This window comes from Octopus sinensis, unplaced genomic scaffold, assembly GCF_006345805.1.
Source record: "Octopus sinensis unplaced genomic scaffold, ASM634580v1 Contig13677, whole genome shotgun sequence".
Classification (NCBI taxonomy): domain Eukaryota; kingdom Metazoa; phylum Mollusca; class Cephalopoda; order Octopoda; family Octopodidae; genus Octopus; species Octopus sinensis.
This window is the reverse complement of record NW_021833027.1, coordinates 60,001-68,414: the sequence shown is the minus strand read 5'-3', so window position 1 is coordinate 68,414 and position 8,414 is coordinate 60,001. Positions and strand designations below refer to the sequence as shown.

General features: G+C 38.5%; 1 long non-coding RNA gene across 1 annotated transcript in view; it reads right to left on the bottom strand.

The window, feature by feature from the left end:
- Positions 1-8,015: 8,015 nt before the first annotated feature.
- Positions 8,016-8,414, bottom strand: part of LOC118761462 — a 20,921-nt gene continuing 20,522 nt past the window's right edge. The window contains exon 3 of the long non-coding RNA XR_004997396.1: positions 8,016-8,055. This is a non-coding gene — a long non-coding RNA (uncharacterized LOC118761462). The remainder of the gene's footprint in view (positions 8,056-8,414) is intronic.

Here is an 8,414-nt window from a genome sequence, read left to right as displayed (position 1 = left end):
ATGATTCGGTTACTAGGCTCACCCGTATCTGTCTTTCTTATCCTTTTCCTTTTCTTACCTGGGTTACCGTTAAATCCAACGCTATATATATATATATATGTGTGTGTGTGTGTGTAATATAATGTGTGTGTTGTGCCATAATGACAGATTGTTCTGTGCCACCGAAGACTAGTTCTTTGGATTCGTTTGCCTATCGCATTTCACATTCCTGTCAATTAGCGTCTGTTAGTCAATCAATTACTACATCCACTGCCCGCTGTTTTCCTTCAATTATTTAGGCTGGGTGGGGCCCAAATCCCGATTGATAAAAGGCATTCCATCCATGACCTTACTATAAATCTAAATCTATATCCATTATCCAATGTGTCCTTTTTTTTAAAACCTGAAAGTAAGTTAGCTGTTATTTCCAGCTGGTCGAGCGATCGCGCACAGGTTCCATTCTGGTCTTGTATATCTGGTATGTAATGGTGTACCTGAGCACTGTATACAATAATTTCATTATTATTTTTATTATTATAATATTGTATGTCATTTTGTATATAATTTATAGTATACGATCGAATATATGATATAACTATATCTAGTGTATAATATGTAGTATATTATATAATATATGGTATATTAAAGTTATTGTATATATGTATAATTTAGTGTATTATATAACATATTGCATAGGTTATATATATATATATGACGCGAAAGAGATGTGGTTGCTATTTCTAGCAAATCGAACGACCTCTTTTAGAATCCTTTTGGCTCGTGGAATTCTAGGTAAAATAAAAAAACTGGTTTCGTTCGGTGTAGTGTGTTGGTTTCATGTTGCCGAAATATAAAGACATTGCATCCATGAGTTGCCAGCTGTTTCATCGACTGCAGCATATAACCGGTACTTTTAAGTCATCAAGTAAAAATCTGTGTGGTTCGTCAGACACTGCTAGATATAGAAGTCAAATATCCCTTCAGATCGTGCTTTGACTTTTAAAGGAGGAACACAAGTCTTGGATAATGTAGTCATACGTAATTCTGTTTGCATGAAAGATAGGTTGGTCACGACTTGTATATCTTTGAAATCATAGTATTTGCTCTGTCGAGGTTGATCTGGGGTTAGACAGCAGTGGCTGCTACTGTTGCTTTAGTTCAGTGAAATCAGTGAGACTTGAACCTCTGAATGTAGATAGTTAACTAAATGGTATTAGTGTGTTTGGTCCAGCACTAAGGATCGGAACTAAATACTGCACTTGTATTTCATCTAGCACTCTGATTCGTACCTAAGCACTGACAGTGTCCCGTATATGTCCCTCTCTTTTTTCCCCGAAGCATATCAGGGGTTGCATTATCTAATGTGTCCTGCCTTTTGTAACGTTGGTAGGTGTAACTGGATGGATATTCGACTGTTGCTTCTTGCAGGTCAAGCAATAATAGAGAGGATTCCTCGGTAGCTCATGTCGTATAATTAACTGAGTTTGGTTCAAAGTTTAACGTAGTATGACAATTTGAGCTTGGATCAAAGTTCAGTATGACACAAATCACACTATGCTTGACTCAAAACTGAACATGATACGAGGCAGAATGAACTTGGCTCAAAGTTGAACGTGACACTGAGCTTGGTTCGAAGTTCAACGTGACACGAAGCAGACTGAACTTGGCTCAAAGTTGAATGTGATACAAATAAGACTGAACTTGGATCAAAGTTGAATGTGACACAAGGCAGAATGATCTTGGATCAAAGTTCAAGATGACACAAAGCATCCTGAGCTTGAATCACAGTTCAACGCGACAGAAGGCAGCCTGAGCCTAGATCACAGTTCAACGTGACACAAGGCAGCCTGAGCCTGGATCAAAGTTTAACAACACATAAGGCAGACAGAACTTAGTTGAAAGTTGAACTTGACACACTGCATACTAATCCTAGATCAAAGTTCAACGTGACACAAGGTAGACTTTACTTGATTCAAAGTTGAGTTTAAACGTGACACAAGACTAAACTTGGTTCAAATTTTACCATTGACATAAGGCAAGACGAATTTACTTGAGGTGTGTTTGTGTGTTCTGAAGAGGTCGAATTTACCTTTTCACTCCTCCGTGGGCAGTACAATTAATAATTAAGAGTAGGATGTGTAATTTGCGGAAGTTAGGCTGATATTTCTAGCAGATCCAACGAGGTTTGTTGTCTGCAGAGTCAAGAAAACATCGGACACAATATGTTATTTAGTAACGTCTGTTCGTGTTACAAATTCAAATCCGACCGAGTTTGACTTGATCCTTTGTCCTTTTGAAGTAAACAAAATAAAGTATCAGTAAAATACTGGGGTGGATCCAATCGACAATATCTCGCCCCCAAGAGCAGCCATAGTGTAACCAGTTTCGTTTTAGGTTCTGAGTTCAAATACCGCCAACGTTAGCTTTATTCTTTTCCCATTTGAGGTCAATAGAATGAAGTACCATTAAAGTACTCTGGTCAATTTGCTTTGTCTATACGACTATACACTCCTACCACTCAAAATATTTAAACCTTGTAATATTTAAAACGATTATTGCTTTTATTAACATTACTCTTCCATTGTTGCTTTTCCGTCGAAAAGAAAAGAAAAAAATTCGACTCGCACAGCTACACACAGACATAAACACAAACAACACACAGCCATACACTACTGATATACGGGCTCATAACCCCGACACCAACACCCTTACTAAAAAATGCAACAACAGCAACAAAACATATTAACAGCCCTTAAATTCCCGACACATTTTGTATTCAGCCAGTCGTAGTGTTATTGATGTTGGCGAGCTAAATGATGCTTGGCAAAGGGGAGAAGAAAAAAATATATATATAACCTACGCACGCACTCACACGCTCTCAGTATATGTATATATATATTTTATACAAACTGACACACACACACACACTAAATAACAACCCCTCAAAACCCAGTAAATTCCTTTATCGCTCTAAATGCTATAGTGATGTCAGTCTGGTGATGATATTAATGACGCCCGTTCTAGCTACGCTGATATTGATGCTGATGGGAAGATATATATATACATATATATATATATTTTTTTTTTCCACTGACAAACCCTTGGCAGCATGCCGCATCAATACCTAAATCGATATTGGTTTAAAGGAACACTTCTCCACCGTTGCTACTTGATGTTGAAGTTGGATATGTTATCTGCTGCTTGTCTGTGTGCATGTCTGCCATGTTTATTGTGTTGTCAGCAGACGATGTACTCTGTGTGCGTAGTCTGGCATGTTGATAACAGCAGACGACTGTGTGTGTAGGGGTTGTTTTCATATATATATATATATTATATATATATATATTTATATATATATATATATATATATGTGTGTGTGTGTGTGTGCGTCAAGAGTACATGCATATATGCACGTGTGTGTACTTACGTATGTGTGTATGCGTCTTTGTGCGTAGTCTGGCATGTTGATAACAGCAGACGACTGTGTGTGTAGGGGTTGTTTTCATATATTATATATATATATATATATATATATATAATATATATATATATATTTATATATATGTGTGTGTGTGCGTCAAGAGTACATGCATATATGCAGATATATGCACGCGTGTGTACATACGTATGTGTGTATGCGTCTTTAAGAACGCGTGTGTATTTGATAACGAGTGTCAGTCAATACTACAGAATATGTACCGCTTTCCCTGTCTGTGTGTGCGTGTATATATATATATTTATTACTGGTTTATGTCCTGAAGTTTTGACAAATTGCAGACCCTAAATCAGTTCACGTCCTCTAGCTATTACATCTGTGTGTGCGTATGTAAAATACCCACTTCGCTGGCTCACCTTCATTTTGTCTGTCGTTCATTTTAACACACACCGCGTGTATCAAGGGTATATAGACTGTCATTAATTTACAACATTCTCGTCGCTACTCTTTAAATTGCCAATATTGATGTTTACACATGGCTATTTTTGGAATAAAAGGAAATAAATATACACGCAGCCATACTTCTTCTACAGCGGTATTAGATGTCACATTAACCTCGCTGAAGACGTGGCGGTGACGGTTGCGATGGTCGTGATGGCGACGACGGTGTGGACTTTTGTAGTGGCAGTAGTTTAAAGGTGGTAGCGATAATGGTTGATGTTTAACCCCGAGTCAACTCTGATCCACGATCAGAGAGCCTCTATTCATGGCCATCACACCTTTCTTGGGTGGTATCGAGCATAATTACTATCAGTTGAATGTATACCTTTCATATTTTAATTAAGACAGTGGAGTGTGATTTGAGGAAGATTTCGTAGCTATTTCTAGAATTTCGGGGACCATATAGTCTGCCGGTGGTTGGATATTTGTTTTGTTTGTTTTTGTTACTGATTTTGTCCTTATAAACTTATTGTTGCTAACGTTGGCTTTGTTGTTGCTAGTTGTTATTGTTGTTCCTCGTGCGGTCGTTACCACTGCTTGTTATTATTGTTGCTAACGCCGCCATTATTGCTGCTAGTGCCATTTGTTGCCCCCCGATTTCCCCCTATTGTTGCGAACGTTGTTATTGTTGTAGAGTTGCCGTTCTTGCCATCGTTGCTAACGCCGTTGTCATTGCTCCTAATGTTATTGTACTCCCCCGTGTCAACCATGTTGCCAATACAGTTCTTATCGTTGCTAGTGCAGTTGTTATTGCGCGTGTCGTTGTTATTGTTCCTATTAACTTTGTTACTAGAATCGTTGCTAATGTTTTTGTGTTGTTCCTAGAATCATTGTTACCGTTGCTTATGTTGCTAATGTCTGAAACGTGTTGTTGGTTCACATCGTATTTACCATTTACTCGTTTATCCCCACCCCCGCAACCTATTGTTTACCTGGGTGTGGCAAATACTTGAATTCAACACGGTTAAATAACAAACACACCACATATCTAACACCCAACCAACGAGGGAATCCCTTACGTTGTAGGTCGACCTTCTAGAAATAGCTGGCAAATTTTTCTCCAAACCGTATTTTAATGCTAAAGAGTTATTCTGGATCATTGTAGGTCGATTTACACAATGTCTGAATAAGAGGTTGGATCGGCGCTGACCTGGAGTTAAGCAACTATAGTTGACACCCAGCAATTGTGGCTTAACCCCGATCAGTCTATCTATCCCTTTAAAAACATACACACCAATTTACACACAGTCTCACACACGCTCAAATGAAGGGTGCTGAGATGTTCCTGGCTTGAGTAAATGAAAATACAGGAGGATCAGTTAATTATGATTATATTCAACAGATTCACGCACCTATTGCAGTGGTCATTCAGTTTTCCCAAGCCCTGTAAAAGAACTCATAAGGTTGGGCCGCCATCCAGGCCTTTTACCGTATCCTTAAAGCCACCAACTTTTCAGTACCCCTTCGTATAATGTTTGTTTGGAGTTGCAATAAAAAAAAAACAGTCTAACACTAAACTAACAGATTACTCAATACATAACCGAAGTTTCGGTCAGAGAGCCGACCAATAGAGGCTAACGGTCTGAAACTTCGAAGTCCCTATCGACAATCTTCTTGTAAAAATATGATATTAGGCTCTGGGGTGGCTGTGTGATAAATAGCTTACTTCCTAACCACATGGCTCCGGGTTCAGTCCGATTGCGTGGCACATTGGGCAAGTGTCTTCTCGTGTACCCTCAGGCCTATCAAAGCCTTGTAAGTGAATTTGGCAAACGGAAACTGATCGAAGCCCGTCGTGTTTGTGTGAGCATGTATGTATATATATATATATATATATATAATTTTAATCCAAACGGGAAAACAGAAAAAACAACAACACGTGGAACAATTACAGTATTATTATTAATAGGCGCTCAGGAAAGATGGAAATATATATATATATATGCACGTGTCTGTGCGCCTGTGTTTGTGCCCCACCACCGCTTGACAACCGGTGGTAGTGTGCTTACGTCCTCGCGACATAGCAGTTCGACGAAAATACTGGAGCCGATTGATTCGACTAAAAAATCTTAAAGGCTCTATCCGCAACCTGATGATCGAAACAAATAAAACAAAAGATTTTATCTATCTATCTATCTATCTATCTATCTATCTGCCTACCTACCTATCTATCTATCTATCTATCTATCTATCTATCTATCTATCTATCTATCTATCTATCTATCTATCTATGTCTATATATGTATGTATATATACAATCATGCGTTATCTGGAGCTTTGACCGGTTAAACGTGGTTCATGGAAAAGCATGGCTATTTTTACTACTAAGCAAGACGCTTGTATCTGTGTGTATGTTTGTGTAAAAATTAATTTATGTTAATGGTACCGCAACATTTCAATTATATATTATTCGCTGATACTACTCACCTCATTTTGCTACGTCAAAATGTACGGAAGCCCCTTTCCGTCAAAAATGTGTTTCCCAGATTTGTTGCGGCTTTAATGCGGAATTTAAAAGCCAAAGAAAAGAAAAAAGAAAAAAAAAGAAGCAAAGCTGAAATAGCATCTATAGATAGATTTTGGTTTTTTCGCACTACTAATATTATGATTACAGAGCATTCTTTTTAAAAGTGCGTATTCTGTAGGTGCGTATACGCGCACGCATTTACATACATATATGTATATATACACACACACACACACCTTTATTCTTTATTTCTTTCAGTCATTGGACTGCGGCCATGCTTGGGCATCGCCTTGAAGGGTTTTTACGCAAACAAATCGATATATATATATATATATTATATATATATAATATATATATATATATATATACACACACATATATATATGTCTGTATGTATATATATATTAAAGGATAGTACTTATTCTATCGGACAATTTTGCTGAACCGCTAAGTTTTCGAGGACGTAAACAAACCAGCACGGGTTGTCGAGTGTGGAGGACACACTGACACACACACACAAACACACAGATATATATATATTACACGACGGGCTTCTTTCATTTTCCCTTCTGCCACATCCACTCCCAAAGACTTCGTGTTGGCCCAACGTGTCACGCACGTAGTGGGACCGAACCCCCGAACCTTTTGGTTGGGGTAACAAACTTCTTACCACAAAACCATGCCTGCGTCTCTGTCTGTCTGTCTGTCTGTCTGTCTGTCTGTCTGTCCCCTGTCTCACTCTGTCTCAAGTGTTATTGTTATGGTTATAATGTTTTCTCGGAACGGGGGAAGTTCCTGCTTTTTCCTATTTATCGATTACAACGATTGCAAACGTATTTATATATTTATTTATTATATACTCGCGTTGCGCACTCCCCTTCTTTGGACTGCGGTCATGCCGGCACACTGCTTTCAGAAAAGGTTTTACACACACACACACACTCACACACACACACACACACACACACACACACACACACACACACACACACACACACACACACACACACACACACACACACACACACGTTTCCAATCTTCCTCTCTTTTATAATTGCATTACACGGAAAGTCATTTCAGCGCACGTGTTCTTATGTACGCTTTAGCCATCTTCGTACTGAACTGAATAATAAATAAATGATAATTACTGTGATCTAGGAATTAATGGTGGTGGTGGTGATGATGATGACGATGATGATGATAATGATGATGATAATTTTAATGACGCCTCTACGTTTGGTAGCGGTGTTGTTGTTGTTGTTGTTGGTGGTGGTGGTAGAAAGAGTCGGGAAGAAAGTGAAATGTTGTTGTTGTGTCTGTCATGCCTTTCCCCGAGAACAAACGAAGTTTAAGCAAAAACAAAATAAATAGACGGTGATTGTGATGACGGTGATGATCTGGTTCATTGCGTTCTGAGTTCGAATTCCGCCGAAGTCGACATTGTCTTTCGTCTATTAGGGGGAGGGGGGTCGATAGAATAAAATAAAGAAGTACCTGTTGAACACTGATTGGGGTGCCAATAGAATCGACTAGTCCCCCTCCCCTTAAAATTACTGACGCTGTGCTAAAATTAGAAAGAATTTATGACGATGGTGATGATGATGAGGATGACATTGTCATCAAAAGACTTCATCACCACCACCACCACCATCATCATCATCATCATCAGCTTCTTTTTCATTATCAATGGTTTATTTCGTTCATTGTGCTTCTTCATGAAATGCCGTTTCTCAATAGTCAAACTGACTGGGCGTGGGTTCGAGTCCTGGTGACGTTACTATGTTGCATTTTAGTGTTGTCTTGTCAAAAAAAAAAAAAAACCCAAAAAAACTCCTTTATTTATTCCTCCATCTTTTGATGTCGATTTGTTGATTGTAGTAGTACAGGCCGTCCATAAATTACCTTTACAATTTGAAGTTTGAAAGTGTGGAAATTGTAACGATAATTCATGGACACGCTGTATAGTATTATTTGGTAGTGGTGGTGGTGGTGGTATTAACTGTTTTTTTTAGCCCTAGACCAGTCCCGTCC